This window comes from Etheostoma spectabile, chromosome 9 (assembly GCF_008692095.1).
Source record: "Etheostoma spectabile isolate EspeVRDwgs_2016 chromosome 9, UIUC_Espe_1.0, whole genome shotgun sequence".
NCBI lineage: Eukaryota > Metazoa > Chordata > Actinopteri > Perciformes > Percidae > Etheostoma > Etheostoma spectabile.
This window is the reverse complement of record NC_045741.1, coordinates 22429719-22450792: the sequence shown is the minus strand read 5'-3', so window position 1 is coordinate 22450792 and position 21074 is coordinate 22429719. Positions and strand designations below refer to the sequence as shown.

The window sequence follows — 21074 nt, the reverse complement described above, 5'->3', positions numbered from 1 at the left end:
TTTAATCTGCGTTCGCTGTGACCTTTCAGCTTCTGAGGGACAGTCACGACTAGGAGGCAGTAACACTGCAGACATAAAACACAGTGCTGATCTCAGTCAGCTCTCAAAGGTGCAGCTATGGGACAGGAGAGAGGAATCAGTGAGATAACACTGCCCCCTGTATCTTCACCAGAGTATCCCGAGACCTTTGTGGCACAATGCTGCCGCTTGCTGAATAGGAAAACACCTGAAGCAGAGGGACTACGAGTAAGGCCTCGGAGGAATAGATACCAATGCAAGCAGCTCGTCACTGCTGCAGACCACATCTGCTCATCAACAACAATGTTCTCAATGTACCCAGTAGTGTTGGGTTATGATGACCCAGCTTTACACCTTTATAATCCAAATCACACCGGAGAGCATTACAGCGGTTGTTGAGGAGATAATGGTTGTTAGGCTGCGATATGTTCAGCCACTCTTGTCTTTCCATTCCCGTTGTTAGCAACTTAATGATCCCCCTCTCTCATCAAGGAGAAAGCAGATGGGGAGGACATGAGTCAGCGTGTGCTATCAAGACTCATTTGAACTGACTTCTTGGAGGTTTAAAGGCAATATAGTTCAATAAGCAATTGCTGATTTCATCTCTAATGTGGTGTTATAAAATACTTCTGTTTTACACTACTGTGTCTCAGAACGTGGGTAAACCAAGACGTAGCATGATAAAAGAAATCTCTCATGCAAACGAGATGCTGAACTTCCATAGGAAGTGAAAGTGCTCTCGTTACGGGGAGTTGTTGGTTTTAACATGACTCAGTTCTCACCATATTCTTTCACCAGGTGCAACCATATGATGCTGCCTCTCAGTTTCTATATAAACCACTTTTCATTTGCCTGGGTGAGAGCTGATCACACTCGCTCCATGGTGTGAATGTCAGCATCCTGCCGTGCTATGATGTAGACGGCAGTTCTGCCAAATGACAAGCATGAGCCTCACAGTCGGAGGCATATTATTTCATAAGGAGCAACTTGTCTTTGACAAATCTTACGCAGTCAAATCTCTGCAGTGGGGGAGCTGCTGTTGCCCTCTAGCTCTCCTTGGTACACACTGACATTAATGGGATACCTCTATTCACCTCTTTGTCCACTTTAGAGATTTCACACTGCCTAATCAAAAGGCACTCAACTTCACTTCATGTTATTTATTAACCGAACTGCTCTCAGATGAGTGTGCAGTCCACTTCACTTTTTGTTTTGGCATTAACACATTGATCAGCCTGATAGACTGTCTGTTTAATAATAAAGTTTGTTTTAATAGGTCATGTTGCTGTGTATATATATGTGCACCGTTTATTCAAGTTAGTCTTTGAAACCAACTTCTGTTGTAATAAAGTGTGCCGTGTTATATCTTCCAACGGCACTCTTAAGACTCCTCTTCTAAAGCTTATTTTCACTTCCTCTTCGTAACTGATAGTGTTGTGATTCTGCCCGTAATAAAGCCTATCGTTTTGGCATTGTGTAAATTTACTATGCACTGAATGACTGAATTCAGGACATTGTGTAGAAGATTTGATGGGCCACCCAGATACTGTCGCATCTTGCCTCTTGATCAATCCTGTATTATTACTAGTTTGAGTGCCTAAACAACAACCACACAAATCAGCTATAACATTTTCTGCGTGAAATAGTTCCTCCACTCCCAGAATTATACCATAAACCTGTATTTTTTCAAGACGTTAGTGGTGGTTCTTTTAGGATAAACACACCTCTATAATACAATACGGGAACACTGGTGAATCTGATACAGTAGTTGGATTACAACTTTTTCTAAAAAGGTGGGGGGGGGGGAAATCAGTTTTTTAGCTTACTGTAGTTAGCTTAAGCAAAATTAGAAATACAAGACTTCAGTTATTGAATGATATTGGGTGTGGTTCTATTTGCATCTCATTGCTCTTGGTTCTCTTTCATTCTACATTGTTGATGTTGACAATCCGACACAAACTATTGGTTGTCACAACGCTGTTTTGTTATTTATTTGCTGTGACATGCTGTGGATAATCGTTTCAATGACTTAGCATTCTCAGGATTTCCTACTTTAGACCAGCAATTATTTGTTGCCAATTTAAGTTGTTTCTACCGAGGTCACTTGAAGTGTGCCTGCATAAAAATGCACTGGTAGATTTGCATCTCTCTCAGTTTAACAAGCTTTTTTGACATGAGTTATGTGAACAGTGATGGCATTGTCGATGCTGGTACTTCCTTGGAGAGCAAGAGACACTCACAAGGGTCTAATAAAGCGCTGGATCCCATTCAGGAAGTTTCAGTCCCTGAAGGCTCTGCTTGCAATCTGCTCCCCTGTGAAGTCTCTTAATTTTAATGCAATATTTCCAGCACCATGGGATCAAACTGTTCTTGCTCAGGGGCAGTGTTTTCTTGTACACACAATCTGTTGCCATGTTGTGATGTACGTCGCAGCATCACAGCAACGCACGACTCACCAAAGCAATGCTAAACTGAGATGTTTAACTGAGACTGACCAAAGTAGGAACAACTAATAACACACATATATATATATATATATATATACACACGTATATACACATTTACATATATACATATATCTATACATATATACACGTATACATACATATGTACATATATACATATATAATATAGAAATATCATATCATTACACATCAAGCATACTACACATAATACATACATACATACATACACTATACATACAACATATATCATACACATACATACATACATATAAACATACACATATATATTATATATATAATATATATATATATATATTACACACTACACCGTTCAAAAGTTTGGGGTTACATTGAAATGTCCTTATTTTTGAAGGAAAAGCACTGTACTTTTCAATGAAGATACTTTAAACTAGTCTTAACTTTGAAGAAATACACTCTATACATTGCTAATGTGGTAAATGACTATTCTACAGCAAATATCTAGTTTTTGGTGCAATATCTACATAGGTGTATAGAGGCCCTTTCCAGCAACTATCACTCCAGTGTTCTAATGGTACATGTGTTTGCTCATTGGCTCAGAAGGCTAATTGATGATAAAAACCCTTGTGCAATCATGTTCACACATCTGAAAACAGTTTAGGTCGTTACAGAATACACAACTGACTTTCCTTTGAGCAGATTGAGTTCTGGAGCATCACATTTGTGGGGTCAATTAAACGCTCAAAATGGCCGAAAAGAGAACTTTCATCTGAAACTCGACAGTCTATTCTGTCCTTAGAAATGAAGGCTATTCCATGTGAGACATTGCTAAGAAATTGAAGATTTCCTACAACAGTGTGTACTACTCCCTTCAGAGGACAGCACAACAGGCTCTAACAGAGTAGAAAAAGAAGTGGGAGGCCGCGTTGCACAACTGAGCAAGAATAAGTACATTAGAGTCTCTAGTTTGAGAAACAGACGCCTCACAGGTCCCCAACTGGCATCTTCATTAAATAGTACCAGCAAAACACCCAGTGTCAACATCTACAGTGAAGAGGCGGCTGCGTGTCTGGGCTTCAGGCAGAGTGGCAAAGAAAAAGCCATATCTGATACTGCCAATAAAAGAAAAAGATTAAGATGGGCAAAAGACCAGACGACTTGGACCGAGGAAGACTGGAAAAAAGTGTTGTGGACGGATGAATCCAAGTTTGAGGTGTTTGGATCACAAGAAGAACGTTTGTGAGACGCAGAACAAATGAAAAGATGCTGGAAGAATGCCTGACGCCATCTGTTAAGCATGGTGGAGGTAATATGAGGGTCTGGGTGTTGCTGGTGCTGGTAAGGTGGGAGATTTGTACAGGGTAAAAGGGATTCTGAATAGGAGGCTATCACCCATTTTGCAACGCCATGCCATACCCAGTGGACAGCGCTTGATTGGAGCCAATTTCATCCTACAACAGGACAATGACCCTAAACACACCTCCAAATTGTGCAAGAACTATTTAGAGCAGAAGCAGGCAGCTGGTATTCTATCGGTAATGGGAGTGGCCAGCGCAGTCACCAGATCTGAACCCCATTGAGCTGTTGTGGGAGCAGCTTGACCGTATGGTACGCAAGAAGTACCCATCCAACCAATCCAACTTGTGGAGCTGCTTCTGGAAGCGTGGGTGCAATTCTCCAGATTACCTCAACAAATTAACAGCTAGAATGCCAAAGGTCTGCAATGCGGTAATTGCTGCAAATGGATGATTCTTTGACGAAAGCAAGTTTGATGTAAAAAAAATCTCATTTCAAATACAATCATTATTTCTAACCTTGTCAATGTCTTGACTCTATTTTCTATACATTTCACAACGTATGGTGGTGAACAAGTGTGACTTTTCAGGAAAACACAAAATTGTTTGGGTGACCCCAAACTTTTGAACGGTAGTTAATAACACACCCACACACACACAATGTGGACTGTTGTTCTTAAGTGGTTCTGACTACAGTGGATTAGGATTATTGTTATGTGGTCAGTAGTGTGTTATTAACATTTGGAGAAATGTATTCTTAACAAAGGTTTTTTTGCAATTTCATATAACTAAATGAAAGATTCTGTATTCTGAAGAACTGTAATACTGATGTAAAGCTTTATACTATCTAGTGACGGTGCACTCGCTATTTAAAGAGAGATCTTCTTTCTAAATTGCCAACAGCTGCATCATTACCCTATGCCTGAAATACATATCCATAAATATAAGTATGTTGGTCTTTATGTACTCATAAAGTTGCAAGTAAGCAATATAAGAAATATAAACTTAAATGTATATTGTGATATCTTTTGAACTATATATGTTGTTCTAAGAACAATTATAGTATGAATGTACTGTATGTGTGTGCAGAATGATTCTTGCAGTCAGAATGAGCCCTGTGCGTGTCAGATTAAACAAGAGAAAGTTATAAATATGCATTATAATCATTAGAATTTAAAAGATCAAGTTGCCAAATGTACATGCCTATTGAAGATTTAAAAACTGACAGAATACCAATGCAAGAAATATTCTAAAATGTTAGAGTGGCCTTGCTCGCCCTCCTCATTGGCATGCGCCAAATGGCAACGTCAAATTAACTAAGCTGTTTTGTACATTATGCAGCAGAGACAAACAGGACAGCACTTCATCCACTGATGACTGGACCAGCAGATGGTGTGTAAATAATGTATGTTGTCTCGTGGGAACATCTAAGTCTGTCTCAGTTTGGTTTGATGCCTCAACCCTTCGCTCTCACACAAAGTGTCCCTTGCAATGTTAAAGATCTGTGGACAAGGTATAATGGTTTGGGATTCATGATCTATGCAATGGCACCAAAGACTTTAGCTTTAGCTTTTTTTGCTGCTTTGTTTACATGATAACACCAGAAATGCTCTTTTCACTCTGTTGAAAAGGGGAAGTCAGGGAACAGACTCACAGTTGCAGAGCAGCTCTGCTTGGAGCTGGGGGTGGTTACATGTCTTTCTCAAGAGCACTTCATCGGAGGAGATTCTTGTCATGATGAGGGCATTCTCCAGTCACAGTGTGATTTCCTAATAAAGCAAACAGCCAGGACAGATACTGGGAGAAGTGATGACATCCTCAACTCTTTCTTGCTCATGTTGACTCTCTTTTTACACCACCAGTTCACCACAGTTCACAGCTGCAGTGGTGAATTGGCGCTCATGTTTTACTTCTAGTTTTGGCCGTGAAGACTGCGATGTTGGCATCCCCAGCATCCCTTCAGCAGCTTCAGTAGTGACAATGACATGCAGCTTTCACAGCTCAGATGTCTGTGACTGTTGACCACAGCTTCCAGATCAGTAATGATGATAGCAGTGGCTGGCAGTGTGCAAATACAAAGGTATTGTTTGGAGGGAGTTGTTTCAGCAAATGCAGTGTTGCTTTTTCTGTGATGCTGATGGCTGTGATAACGGTGTTGATGGCAGTGGCTGCAAAGATTAGATGGTGACACATTGGCCACTTTCTGAGGCAAAGGGAGCTATATTGTCTTCAGCAGAGACAGTGATTGGCAAACATGCTAAAGTTACACTTGATAGCAGGCGTACTGAATATAAAGCAGACAGAAGAGCACAACTGCAAGTGTTTTTACAATATAGTGTAAAGAAAAACTGTTAATCTCCTACTCTATTACACAATTGTCTTCATTGTCAGGTTTCCTTTTTTCAGAGACCGAGGTGAAGGGGAATTCAGCACTTTTCCCCTTCACACCTTGAACAAGCATGATACATGATGAACTCCATCAATATGCAAGTAATTTACCCTTTAGTCATGACCAAGTTGAGTCATGGTTGTATTATGAACAATGGTTCATCAAAGTTTTAATATTGGATTAATCTACCAAAATGCATAGCAGCTCTATGAACAAAGCGTAAGATTTGCACCATTACTGTCCTTTTACAAGGTAGTTGCATATCACGAGTTTTTCAAATCTATGCTACGTTAAATGTACTTTTTACTCCATTACAGTCATGCAACAGCTGCAGGTGCTTTTCATAGTAAGATATATAGAATACAAACAAAAAAACATAAGATTACCCGAGTGTTTCCCAAAGTTTCTGATGTCTATGAGTTGTTGAGATAATTATGATCCTGAGATCTTTCCCTTCTTATTTATTGCATGGACTGGTTTAAATGTGTTTAAATAAACAATAACAGTGTTTTGTTCTACAACAGAAAAATACACATTAGGCATCAATCTGGGTAATGTCATATAATATGATTCTGCAGAAAAAAAGGTAAATATGTAATGTTTCTGCATTAAATTTCTGCCAATATTTCCATCCCACCAAGATTAGAAATAAGTGAAGAGGAAGACAATTCCGGACAGCTTGGAGATTTTTGTCATTACACTGGCCATCAGTCATCTCCTACATTCCCATAATTCCCATAACCATCTCCAGCCACCCCCACTGCAAAGTAAGTCTCTCAGCATCGTTGAGTAAGAAACCCCTTTCCGACCGGTGCTAAAAACATCCAAAAAGGTGATACTGATGTGTTATATTGTGATATTGTGTTTTTTTTTGCTTGCTAATATTAGCTTGCTAATGTTAGCTTGCTTGCTTACTGGTCAGCTACCAATACAAATCAAATCAAGGAAAACTTAATTATGTGGGGGAAATTGCAGCTATTTCATTAGAATAAATGGAGTAATTGTAACGCGAATAAAACTTGAATGGATAAACCCGTCCATCAACGGATACAGTTTAAGCTGCAATGGTGTTTAACAATGAAAAATACAACTTCCAATTATCCCACGCAACTTCACAACATTGTTTTGTCTGTCTAGCGGCAGAAAATTACATGTTGTACGTACATTTTCCTAATAACACTTCCGTACTTTTACTTTGACTTTCTAAAATTTTAAATGCAGGACTTCTTGTAATAGAGTATTTTCACACTGTTGTATTGATACAAAGCATTTTATTTGTTTTCCCTTCAATATCTGTAAATGCTGACTTGAAATAAAGACATGTTTACTTTTTTTGTGATCAAATTTTTGTTTTTATATTCATAAAAAATAATAATGTAAACATAACATTCACAAACAACACACTGGGACCTAGGAACGCATCCCAGGGCCACAATTTCACAGAGAGGAAAAAAACGGGAGGGAGGGAGACAAAAAAACACATGCAGAAACAGACCGACACAAGACAAGGGACCAATCACAAACGCAAACACAAGAAAAGGCTACAGTGTTGCCTTCAAGGACTCAGTAAAGCTGTGCCAAGTCTCCAGAGGGTTCATGTTTACTTTTTCAACATGGGACCAAAACCACAATCTTTCTCCAGCCTCAACCAAAATGTGTTAGTAGCCTACTGTAGGTCTGGACCTAACCACATGCAAGAAGCAGGACGTGAACCCTCGTCTCCTGCGTTTTGTACGCAGACATCACTCCGTCCACCTCCTTTACGACTTCTGCGTGGTACAAAAGCACAGCACTTCCAAGACTACAACAAACTGCCAGTTAACATAAATTAGTTAGCAATTACATTTCCGTGGTCCGGTCTTTTAAGTCCAGCATGTTCTCTATGGGCTTTGGGCACTGCCATGGCTGTGCCTTGTCACAGATTCTTTGTGATTTGCATTGACATAATCTCGAGGACTCTGTTTTTAAATTGAGCCACGGGCCCCTCAAAATTTCTGTGCATGCCACGGCTCCAGATTATAAATACATACACATTGCCCCTCATGAATACATTAACTCTGTCGCTGTGTGACTGTTTCACCAGCTCTGCCTTGATGTTTAATTTTTGGCATTGGTAACAGTGTGCAGTACACTTGTATGGCATCCACAGTGCTGTTATTTACTGCTACGACGCTGATGGCTGTGATGATGGTGGCGGTGACAGTGAGAGCAGTATTGGCTAGCAGAAGCAGCAGGCACCAGATCCCCTCCTGTTTGTTCAGAGAGACACACAGCAAAGCTTCACTGTGTTCAACCCAAGGCTGCAAACCCCCAGTAAAACCAAAACACTGGCACTGGTTAGAGCACATATTGTTTTCATGCCATTTTCCAAATTCATGCCCGTCTGCCTGAGTGTTTGTCTGTGCATCTGTCTTACAGTCAGGCTGTGTGTCAATTTATTTGCCTGCCTGTTTGAGTGTCATTATTATGTGCTTATGCATTTGAAGGCTTTTGTAAATATACAATGTTCCTGATTGGATAGTCTGAAGTTATTACCAAAGATACACATAGATAAAGACCACACACTCTTTGTACATGTTTTCACATGGGTACTGTATGTCAGTGCATGTGCAGACATTTAACATGCCTTCCTGAATGTGTGTGTACGTGCAAGGTTGTGCAAGTCCACATATGTGTGAGTGGGTGATTTCAGCTCTGCAAGCCCAGCACCCAACCATCTGTCACAGAGGGGCCACCGCGTTCTGAAGCCAATCATCTCCTTCCAACAGCTTCTAGGATCCTCGCTCTGCTTTCCAATAATGGTCCGGCACGCCAAACACACATTCACACACAAACAATGACGTCTGCCACATGCTCCTATCAGTAGGCACACACACTCACACACAAACTTAACAATCACACAGACGCTTGCCTTGAAAACTGTTAAGGCCCTATCCCTCACTGGAGAGAATCTGGCTTTCATCGCAGTTCCAAGTATTCACTTGTTTGGTAGTTCAGAGGCACTGTGATTGGTTGCTGCCATCAACTGTGTTTTTTTTTTTTAATCTATTCTATATCTTGTATTTTGCACTACGTGGTTTAGGGAGACGCTTCACTGTCTAATTTTATACAATGACAATAAAGATACTTGACTTGACTCATGTTAAATATTCTACATAATGATCACTTTGTAAGTGAATACTTTCACTTACAGGAATAGTTGGACATTTTAGAACACACTTGCTTTTGTGCACAGAGTAAGATGAGAAGAACCTAATGTTTGTGTTTTAAATAGCTTTCCACAGCATCCGGTACACTTTGTGAGTGCTGTATGTGAGTTTATAATCCAGTTAAATGGATAAAGAACAATACGTGGTCCTGTCTCACTTCTTTCTGTGTACCTTTTCCTGCTGTTACAGGTCAGTTTCCACCACATAAAGCAATAAAGACATTTATAAGATGATCCTAGTCACAAGCAAGATGGTATTGGCACACTAATATGTTGATAATTATTTGCCATTTAGTGGTTCCTGCCAGTGCCATTTCAATGCAGACTTACCACATTTTCCTTGCTCTGGTATTTGGGTCATGGAGTTACTATATATTAGACAGATTATCTTACTAACCTGCTGAAGGGTGCCAAGCCGGTACCCATTACAGTTGCATATTGTCTTCCCAGGCTGAGAAATCCCTCCTCGGTTGCTCTTTCAGAAGTTACTTACTGTTTTTGTTTCCATTTATTGTTTTTTAGGGGAGTTTATACTTTCCGGAATCAAGGGTCTAAAGGCCAATTTCTGAATCTGCATTGAATCGACGGCATGTGTTTTTACGTACAAGTGTACATACGGACAGGGGATAGGGGTGAGATTTTGTTTCTCCCTCCACGCCTCTAGAGTCGGTAATCGCTTCAAAGCGAATCCCCGTCACTCTCTTACTCGCTCTACACACTTGTTTGCTACACACTAGACACCAACGCACAAGTATAGACTTCAGTCCACTTACATAGGCTACGGCAATAGGTCAGCGGTCCTGTGTTGTATTATATGTGTTTTGTGGGTTGTTTTTGTGGTGGTGGTGGTGTGATCTGGTTTGTGATTGTGTACTGTCATGTATAGAATGTTGTGTTTTGTGTGGACCCAATGAAGAATAGTTGTTGCTTCAGGTACAGCTTATGGGGATCCTAATAATTTAAATCTGTCTATATTGTGTTTTGGAATTTTTTGTGTACATGCTTGGAAGAGTGCTTCTATTGTATTTGTGAGCTTGACTTCAGTTTCTATTGCATTTAGCCCAAGAGAAACAAAAAATGTCCCCCTTTATTTTATGTGTTTCTTACAGTTCAATTGACAAGAGCATCCAAAGTTTAAGTGTGAACTGACAGGAACTTCAATAAATATGTGAGTAGTATGTCTAAACACAGAGCCATAGAAGAGAACAGAACAAACTGCTTGTGATAGGGATGTAGTTGACCGGAAATGTCAGAAGCTGTGTATTGTTTTGTTAACATCCTGGCTGATATCTCATTGGTGAAAATCATGTGTTGCAGGGTTTGAAATAATTTGTGAAAGGTTTCCCAAGTGTTATCATCACTTGGGAAAAGATTGGCACTGTCCTGCAATTATTTTTTCCATGGGATTATTTAACTTGGACAATAGAAACAATAGTCTCCGTTTTCAGAAGTCTCCATTTTCTATGCCTTTGAATAGTTCAGCTCTATTCCTCACTCTCTGGAGCTGCACTCTTAAAGATATGTGTTTTAATAACATAATGGTATTAGGGCCCACTATCAGCCTCTCACAAATCTCAAACATTTCGGAATCCAAATAATTTTAGTCAGCTTATTCTTTAAAAAAAAAAGAAAAAAAGCTTGGTTTACAGTATCAAAGTTGGTCAGACTTGTAAGGCCTTGCCTGAGCATTCATTTTTTCCTTTTCCTCACTTACTATACTTTATTATTCCCACTCATAGAAGCGCAGCAACCTTTATATCCTCATCACATAGGAGCATTAAGTTGTTGAGAAAACGTGGCCATACAGAAAGATGTGTATATCACATACTATGTCTCAAGGCATCGGCAGGTCATTTTTCCAGGTTTCATGTGAGCCGCACATCTTCCAAGCTTTAAACGTACACCACGTATATGTTCCACCAAAACAAGTTCTTTCCCGAGGCAATTTTGTAGCGGCACCGTGGCCTTGTCACCATGATGATTGTGATTGGTTTATCCTGTTAAAATCCACCTCTTTTGCTAGATTGTAATCTATTTCTCATTCCCAAAGGGAAAACCTTAGAACAGAAGAACTGCAAGGCCATAGTGCATGTACAAGGCTTCATTTGAAACCTAAATTATCCTCCATCCATCCATCTTCATCCGCTTATCCGGTATCGAGTCGCGGGGGCAGCAGCTCCAGCAGGGGAGCCCAAACTTCTCTTTCCTGAGCCACATCAACCAGTCAACTGGGGGATCCCGAGGCGTTCCCAGGCCAGGTTGGCAATACAATGAGTCTTTCCCAAGGCCTCCTCCCAGCTGGATGTGCCTGGAACACCTCCCTAGGGAGGCGCCCGGGAGGCCTCCTTACCAGACCCCCGAACCACCTCAACTGGCTCCTTTCGACACAAAGGAGCAGCGGCTCTACTCCAAGCTCCTCTCAGATGACTGAGCTTCTCACCCTCCGAGATGTCCGAGAACCCGGACACAGCTCTCGCTTGGGTCATACAGAGATTGGATGGCCCTGAGACGGGACCCCCTCAACCCATACTTCCGCAACACCTTCTACAGTGTCTCCCGGGGGACCCGGTCATACGCCTTCTCCAGATCCACAACGCACATGTAGACTGGTTGGGCATACTCCCAGGCTCCCTCCGTGGTCCCTGCGAGAGTGAAGATCTGATGTTTTGTTTCACAACCAGGACGGAATCCGCATTGGTCCTTTTCAATATGAGGTTCGACTTTTGGGCAAACCCTCCTTTCCAGCATCTTGGAGTAGACTTTACCAGGGAGGCTGAGAAGTGTGATACCCCTGTAAATGGCATTCATCCTCTGGTCCCCCTTTTTGAAGAGGGGAACCACCACCCCGGTGTGCCACTCCTTAGGCACTGTCCCAGACTTCCACGCAATGTTAAAGAGGCGTGTCAACCAAGACATCCCCTCCACACACAGAGCTTTCAGCATTTCTGGACGGATCTCATCAATCCCTGGGGCTTTGCCACTGTGGAGTTGTTTGACTACCTCAGCGACCTCCACCAGGGAAATTGACGACAATCCCTCATCATCCTCCAGTTCTGCCTCTACCACAGAGGACGTGTCAACTGGATTTAGGAGTTCCTCAAAGTGCTCCTTCCACTGCTCTATTACCTCCTCAGTTGAGGTCAACAACATCCCATCCTTACTTTATACAGCTTGGATGATTCCTCACTTCCCCCTCCTGAGGTGGCAAACTGTTTTTCAGAAGCACCGTGGTGCCGACTGGAAGTCCTTCTCTATGTCTCCTCCAAACTTCTCCCACACCCGCTGCTTTGCTTCTGTCACGGCAGAGGCTGCAGCCCTTCAGGCTGTTGGTACCTTGCAACTGCCTCCAAAAGTCCGTTGGACAGAATGCTTCATGCACATTTCTTCACATCATATCTTCTTATTTGCGCTTGTACTTAGTGAAAATTTTTAATGAAGAAAAGTGTTTGCCTATTACACTTTCGTCTTCAAATTGTATCTCAGGGTGGGGGATGCCATTAGTTAATACTGTAATTTTGGCAAGGTGTTAACAATCTCTAATTAAACATAAATACTGCAGTGACCCCTGTGCCCAATGCTGCATAATGGCACTGCTGGCACTGCAGGAGGACTAACCCCAAATGGAAGAATCGAGAGAGAAAGAAACTTCAGGCACCATAACAATGACTGGCTAATATGCTGATTTAAATTCCATTCCCATTTCTTGGTTCTATGTACTGAATGGGTCCAGTAGAGAGGGCACCAGAACAGTGCCATCCCGGTCCAAATACAGGTCCTCCCCACTTTGGGGGAAACAGGCTGTTTCTGAAGGGTAATGGCAGACAGCTAAGTGTTTTATTTTATAAATATTGTACATAATCTTCAACTTTATCACTAAGGCTTGTTTGGATACAGTATACAGTTCTATTAAATTTTGTATATTTCTGGTATATCAAAGCTGTCCCTGAGTACCGAAATGTCTGCTGTTTTGGACAGTATTATTAATAGTAATATTAGTTCCCTGTTCGTGTGCGGTTAGAATACGGCTGTGTCTCATGTGACCTTGTTATTTGTACACCCTGCGACCATGCAAATCACAACATGTAAATAGGAACATGTTGGTGTTATTTTGTCACTCATTGGGAGCAGTAGACAGTGTTACAGCACACATGGAGATGAGAATGGTATGTATCGACTTGTCTAACTCTGGGGGTAACGGTGAATAAGCTGAAATCCCAATAAGACAGCATGTTCCTTTAAACTGGGCAAGCCAAACGCCATTTTGTAATTTGCTCTGCGTGCACTGCGTTCCGTTTATTGTAATTGGTCCAGACTAAGCCTCCTGGGCACTGCCAGGTGCTCTTGAGCAAGCAACCGTACCCCCCTCATTTATAAGTGTATGGACAAAACACAGGAGATAAGTACTTACGGAAATATTCGGATTTATAAAACCGTGAGCACGCCCGTCCTACGCTGGATTGCCTTTGTAAATCACAATGGACTCAAAATGTGACGCAGCGTTGGCGGCTTCATGTCACGCCCATAATTGCCCTTAAATAGTCAGTGAAACACCCAAAATTAATATTCATACAGTATATAGCGACATTATGCGCACAGGGGAAAATAAAGAAAAGGACTTTCACTCAATGTGAAGTTGTAGTTCTTGTTAGAGAGGTGGAAAAGATGAAAATATCGATCAAACAAGTGTTTGCGTAGGATAATTATTGTAAGAATGGCTTTGTGAATTCTTCAAATCATCCATGAGAGGAAATATTTTGATTTGTTTCACACAGTGATCTCAGTGTCACGTGTTTCATCCATCTGCCGTTGGTGTTCCTGTTTCTCAAGTTTGCTTTTTATATATCCAAATTATTGCGCCGAGATTGGCATATGTCTTATTTTGTGCGTACGCTACGTTTAGAACTGAGACCCCTGAACACTGATATTTAATTTCCAAATGATAATATTGTTCATGTTGTCAGTACCCCATCCACTCACTGGTAAAGAACTATAAAGCTGTATTTACCAACTTCTTCTTAAACCTATGCTGTCTATACAGCTCCGTATAAAACCAAGGACTGGCTGGATAAAGTGTGTGTAAGTGTGTGTGTGTGTGTGTGTGTGTGTGTATATGTAAAGTGGTAATTAGCAACATAAAGGATCATGTGTCTTCTTCCCTTAGCCGATAAATCCAAAAGGGAATGGACCCACAAAGGAGAAAATCCTGATCAAACAGTGCACTTTGTTTAAAGTGCCCACAACTGTTTTTATCAAAAACATTTTTCAATTCAGTGTGATGTGTATCAGTCCATCTTACGGCAATTTGAGAAAAGCAGATAACCAACACAAAAACAATTGCTAATAAAGCTGCAAGCTGCAATCCAAGTTCAAACCTTGATTTGTGTCATTCCACGTCTAGAGCATTAAAAGCACCTCCTGGTGGTCAATTTGAATGAGACTTGCAGTGTATGCGTGAGGTTATTATGTACATTTATGACATTTACTTGAAGTTTTGTGTTGATTGGACAAACATTTAGTCATGGATAGCCTGATTTGTGTTATGTCACCTGCAGTTTGTTTGCAGTTATAGTGCCCCCTGTTGTTCAATTTGAATGAAACTTTCAGGGCGTTGTTACTTATGAGGACATATCCTGTGAGAATTGTGAGAATTTGACCATGAATATGTGATTTGTAGTAAAATGTGTGTAATTCCACTAACCTATCTTGCGCTTGTAGCGCCTCCTAGTGGCGTATGTATATAAAACTGTCTTGGTATAACTGGGGCACTTTTAATTTCAAGTAAATCGGATTTACAGTGTGGGAGGCGTGGCCTTTCAAAGTTTGCATTTTGAAGCCTTAATTACAGCGCCACCATGTGGCCAATTGGGTTCACATTTCTGTAGACGCACATGTACACCATTTCCAGTTATTCCCCCAAATTTCATGTTTGTAGCTCATTCCAGCTCATGGGAATTTGAGCCGGCGTGGCAGACAACTAATAATAACAATAATAACAACTTAAACTGACAAAATAGAAAAGCACCAAGTTCATCACAGTAAATCACTTTGCCTCACTCCCTGCAGTATTCACTTTGTGGAAAAATAGGCAGTCTTCTACCATGTGCATATTTCTTTAAAAAGGAGAACTGCCTGTCCAATCTCCAATTCCCTTGGTGTTTTTTTCCAAGGAAATAAAACGCTTCATGGTTTCTATTTAAAGAAGACTGAGTAGTCCAGGATGAGGTACTAAATAGAAGAGACATGACAGCGTAACCCAGGTAACTCTCACAGATATTAAATTTGATCCCCACAGTGCAGTAGCCAGTGTGTCCTTTCATACATTACCGACCTTAAGCATGAAGCGTGAAACATGGCGCTTAACTCTTTATAGATCCAATGTACTCCACAGTGCATTGGAACACATTAACACAAAGGGCCATTACGGCAACGCTATCATTTTGGTAGCATCTGCAAATATTTTGGAGTTTAAGAATCTCTCTCCAGAAGATATCATCTAATAAGAGCAGTTCATTGAATTGTTGGCCTTTGTCTTCACCACTCTGCATGCCTCCTAGAGATAACTAAACGCAGGTATTCTGTCCATTTACAGGTGTGAAGTGATTCCAACCATCTGGAGGCCCTGGCTCTGAATTAACAAAAATGAAAATGCATGATGATAATGAACCATGATCTTAAGAGGAAACTAATGTACATACTTTATTTGTGTACCCTGCTTGTGTATGCGTGCCTGCGTGTGTGCAAGATTGGTAGAGGGGTAGTGATGCGTAGCTTAAATAATCTTATTATATTATAATATAATATTGCATATTATTTTCCTTTCCTTGTGTGTGATGCAACCTGATTTCATAATTGGTCAAAATGTACCTTGTCTGCCGGTTTTGAGAACTACCAATGTTTGTTAAGCGTTCTTAACTTTGTTTAAAATGTATGGGTTAAATGTTACTAAAAAGACCAATGACAAAATATATGGAAACCACAGATGAGCTGTATGTTAAAGTGAAGTGGTCTGACGACGTATGCTGTGGCCTTCTGCGCAGTGAGGACAAATGGATGTGGTCATCCTTCACTTTTCTCAACAAGCAGTAAATTGGGTTAGGATGTCCTTTCTTCACATGGTTTAGGCTCACTGCCAAGAAGATGTGACTAAATACAAAACCAATTGTTGTGGTCACAGTGCCCCAATCTACAGGACATGAGTGTTCTTTTAATAGTTTGATGAGCATCAACATCCCAATAAGTTTGAAGGTCCCAACACTTTATGATCTGCAGAGGCATTAAGAAGCTTATCAAGTGATCTCTGGTGGATGTTCACTTTACCCAAATAACAAAAAGGGCCCCTGTGATATTTTGCAAAATTGATATCTCATCATTTCTATATGCTAAGGAGCTTTGTTTGTGGTTCTCAAAATTATGGCACAGTGAAAAGAGTTTGCACAAGTTACCTTTCAAAAAGAGTGAGGTCAACTTTGTCTCTTGTAAGGATTAGACTTTAACGCACAAAGTTCAAAAATCAACTGAGTCCTTGGACCCACTGTCATTCAAATTGAGAGCACTAATGAATGTAAGATTAACTTTTCCTACAAAGGCATTTTTTGTAGCTATGTATTTCATTGTGTACAATGTTTTCTAAAAGCCATTTCAGAAGACATTGTTTTTTTTAAAAAACAATGGTTTCTGTGGTAGTAGGCTTTTGGATATATTTTAATATTGCACATATTCTCCTTTTGTTTTTTTGATTCAATCCCTACAAGTAAAATTATCTATCCATCCAACTTTAAATTAACCCATTACATTTTTGTTTTTTATTAAACATGCATATATTGTATGTGTCACTGTGATCCTAGCAAGCATATTTTCTTACATTCTTCTCTATATTCAAATAAATCTAATTTATTTGTTTATAAGTGATTTGGACATTGTGAGTAAAGATAACCATAGATGTAATATTCAACTGACCACCCCCACTGGTAGATTTGACAGTTAGTGGTTATTACTTTTCACTGGGAGAGGTTTAGCTTGTCCACTCTTTCTACAGCAGGTCAATTAGAATCCAACAGAGTAGTGCACTTCACTAATGGAGCACACTAAAATCTTTGACCCTCCTGATTGCACTGTGTCCACTAACAGTATAATGGGCTAAGAGTGCTGAACTACTCATCTACTGTAAGTGTCGGCCATTAAAAGTTAGAGGGACCATATCTAAGTCAATATGATCTATGAGAGACTTAATAGCCACTCAGAATTTAGATTCATTCACAGTACAGCTCTTGGTAGTGGTAATTGATTTTTACAAATTGTAGTGCAGCAAAAATAAGCTCTCTTTTCAAGAAAGCTATAGGCATCTTACAACATCAGCAACATTTAGCAAAGATTGGTATACGTACTGTTGACATAGTAAAACCGACAGTTTGCTGTTTTATGTAAAAATCCAGTGGAAAACAGCAGACTTTTAAAGAAATAAAAACTCTCCTTCTGTATTGTTGATACACATCTACTCAGCAACAAAGTTCCTCATCCCTCACAGATGAAATGGACGTGCTGCCATTTTCAGGAGTCAGCTCTTCTGTCTGCTCTCAGCGTGGTCAAATTCCTTAAACACATTCGCAAAGACAAGGCTTCCTCAGCAATCCGCTTGGATGGCAAACCAGCTCAGCTCCTGCCCTCCAAGTTGTGCTGCTATATTGAACCGGTATCTGATTCACTGACCTTCTCGCTGCCTCATGCCTTGCTAATGTAATCTAGTGCTGCTGTTGCTGGCTCATGTCTCTCTGTCGGCAGCTCTCTCTCATTCTCCTTTTTCCGCTTTTCTTCTCACGCGTGCAAACAGCCAGGCACAGTCCCTCACACACACATTTGCAAACCTTCAGCTAGTCTCAGATAGCTGTATGTGTATCTCTTTTTTTAGTTTGTTACTTTAACTTTTTACCCACTAGGGCAAGTTATCGTTAGATTTCTTTTTGATACTCGTGCCGATATGATACCTGAGATTTGGTAGAGATGCCAAAGTACAGTATCTTTCATTGGGGAAAAAACATTTATTGGGATGTTTCACAGAAAAACAGCTATAAAAAAGCTATTTAAAAAAGCTATAAACATGAGTTTATTGTAATGTGCATGTAAGCATACTAACCTGCTTTTTTTGGTGTTATACCTGCTTTATGTCTTTTCTTCCCTTTCTTTGTGCTTCTTAACGATAAGAGATTCACAGGAAGGTCTTCAGTGTTTGAGTAAATTCTGCTTGAAATAAGACATCCCATCTGCTTTATATGTGGGTGACCAGCTGGTTTGTGGTTGTGATGCTAAATATCTCACTCCCCTGCTCTCTCTCATTCCTGATTCACTGTGCAATCAGGGGAATATGTATCAACATTTTGCCTCAAGCTATCCAGCAGTCCAATCTTTGAAATCAGGCTAAGGTAGGCTACACACTCTGTCCCAAAAAGCAGGGATCAGAGGATTAGAGCCAGGCTGGATGTGGACATTGTAGGAATGAGGGAAGAGAGTGAGTGGAAATAACAGGAAAATGGGGATAGATTTGGGGGTTAAAGTGCAAAAGGGGGGAAGAAAATCATATAGTTTTGTTTGCCTAAATATGGCCATATATCTCTCAAACATACTTAAGCATCCACATGGTTGAAAAGTAGCACACAGAGACACACACAACACTGATTAGAAGCACACAGACATACCCTCCTACCAAATATATAAGAGCACACACACACACACACACACACACACACACACACCTAAGCAGGTGGAATTTTGCATGCATGGCTTCGCTTCCCTTAGCTGTGGCCACAGTTGCTAGGCTACAGGTGATTCCAGTCTTTGGAGGGGACCTGACATTAGGGAGAGCAAATTGACCACAGGAGGCTTTAATCTGCTGTGAAACAGCAGCTGGAGCTCACTCCCATACACGTGCCATTAGTACTGTAATTCAACATTTACTTCTATTATAAACACATTATACATCAATACATTGTACATATGACCCTTTCTTTATGCCTGTCCATCTTCTCCTTTCTCTCGCCCTCTCACACAGATACACACTCTGAGCTAGCAGACATCCTCTTTGGGCCAGTATCCTGACTGTTATGGGACACCCTATTTCCCCCGGCCCAATAGGGAAAAGTCTCTTGGAACTACAGTAGTTACCTTTGTTAGGGTGTGTACATGTGTGTGAAGGTAAATAGGAGTCTGATGTGTGCACTTGCCAGTATGCTAAGATGTTAAACGAACAATTCAGTCAAACTGCGTTCATTGGCATTGGAAAAACGTTTTTCCCCAGTGAAAACGTCATCAATCACGTCACTTCATGTGGGAATCAGAGGTGGGAAACTTGGGCTAAATTTTGCTAAAAGAGTTTCCCAGTTGGTGACGTATTGTTGACAATTGACGTTTGATGTAGGTGACTTTGGTTCACTGAAAATATTTCAATGACAACAAAACGGTTTATTGTGGACAAACACCTCTGCCAAGAAACATACAGACATAACATGTTTCAAATTATTCAGAAATAGGCCTATGCATAAAAAAACGTATCTGTGTCCTTTCCCATTCGTTGTCCTGCAGATAACACAAACTAACACCTGTTGATGTGCTGTTTGAAGGATCACATGGGAAAAACAGCAGCAAATCTTTGTTATTGTGGCCTCCATGCTTTCACACAACTGATGCTTTAGGCTACGTCCAACAGTTGGTTGTTTTTCATGCAACAAGTTGTCATGCCAAATGGCAGTATATAACAGAAGAAGAACACACATCCCGACTGTCTGTACCCAATCTGTGCTGCCTGCACGGTCCATCATGTGCATGCGCAAGATGTTCGCACATGCGCAGATTATAATGCTGTTTTATGAGGATATACAGCACTGCACGATCTGTTACACGCTCCCGGTTGTAGTCTGCCGTTAGCCTCCACCGGCAATATAACGTTAGTTTAGCTAACAGCTAATTTGGCAAATCGCTAGCTGACAGCTTGATTCAATCTAAAATAACGTTAACTCAAACTAAACACTGAGAGAAGCAGGCTACAGCGAAATTAAGACTTTACAGTTATAACTATAAAGACAAGTAGTGATTGATTGTATTTTACATTAGCACAAGTTGCAGCTGTTTATATTTTAACGGTTATTTTCAGGGTCTTTTAAAGTTATTGCATGCTGTCTCAGCTAGTGGTTAGCCGAATTAGTTGTTAGCTAAACTAAAGTTAACTTCCTGGGGGACTACAAGCATAGGACAGATCGCGCAGTGCCGTAAATCATCAAAACAGGATTATCATCTGCGCATGCGCTTGATGGATCGTGCTGGCAGCACAGATAGGGCACCTACACCAATATGTGAACGCTGGCAGCAGGACAAACAACGTAATCACGGGGGCGGTCCCTGATATTTTCAGATGGCATGAACGCACCAATACATTTCCTTATTTTCTGTCCTATCTATGATGTTACAATGTCAGATGTTCATATTAAATGTGGCCAAAGCTTCTGTTGAGTTTTAAAAAGTTAAAATGTCTGAAGAAGCCAAGTTAGAAAATTATGCATGCATCTGTCCCCATTTTCCCCCTCTTTTTAACATATGGAAAGGGGTTTCCTGCTATGTAACAAAAGGTGGTCTTCTGTCTCCTGTCCCCCGTAGTCTTAGTCTAGGCTAAGACAAAACAATCTTGATTGGACTGTCTTGATGTTAGAGTTTCACATTTACACAACAGAACCTTT

General features: G+C 40.6%; 1 long non-coding RNA gene across 1 annotated transcript in view; it reads right to left on the bottom strand.

Moving 5' to 3' along the window:
- Nucleotides 1-13396: 13396 nt before the first annotated feature.
- LOC116696114 (uncharacterized) overlaps nt 13397-21074 on the bottom strand; it is a 21381-nt gene continuing 13703 nt past the window's right edge. The window contains exon 3 of the long non-coding RNA XR_004333625.1: nt 13397-13594. This is a non-coding gene — a long non-coding RNA (uncharacterized LOC116696114). The remainder of the gene's footprint in view (nt 13595-21074) is intronic.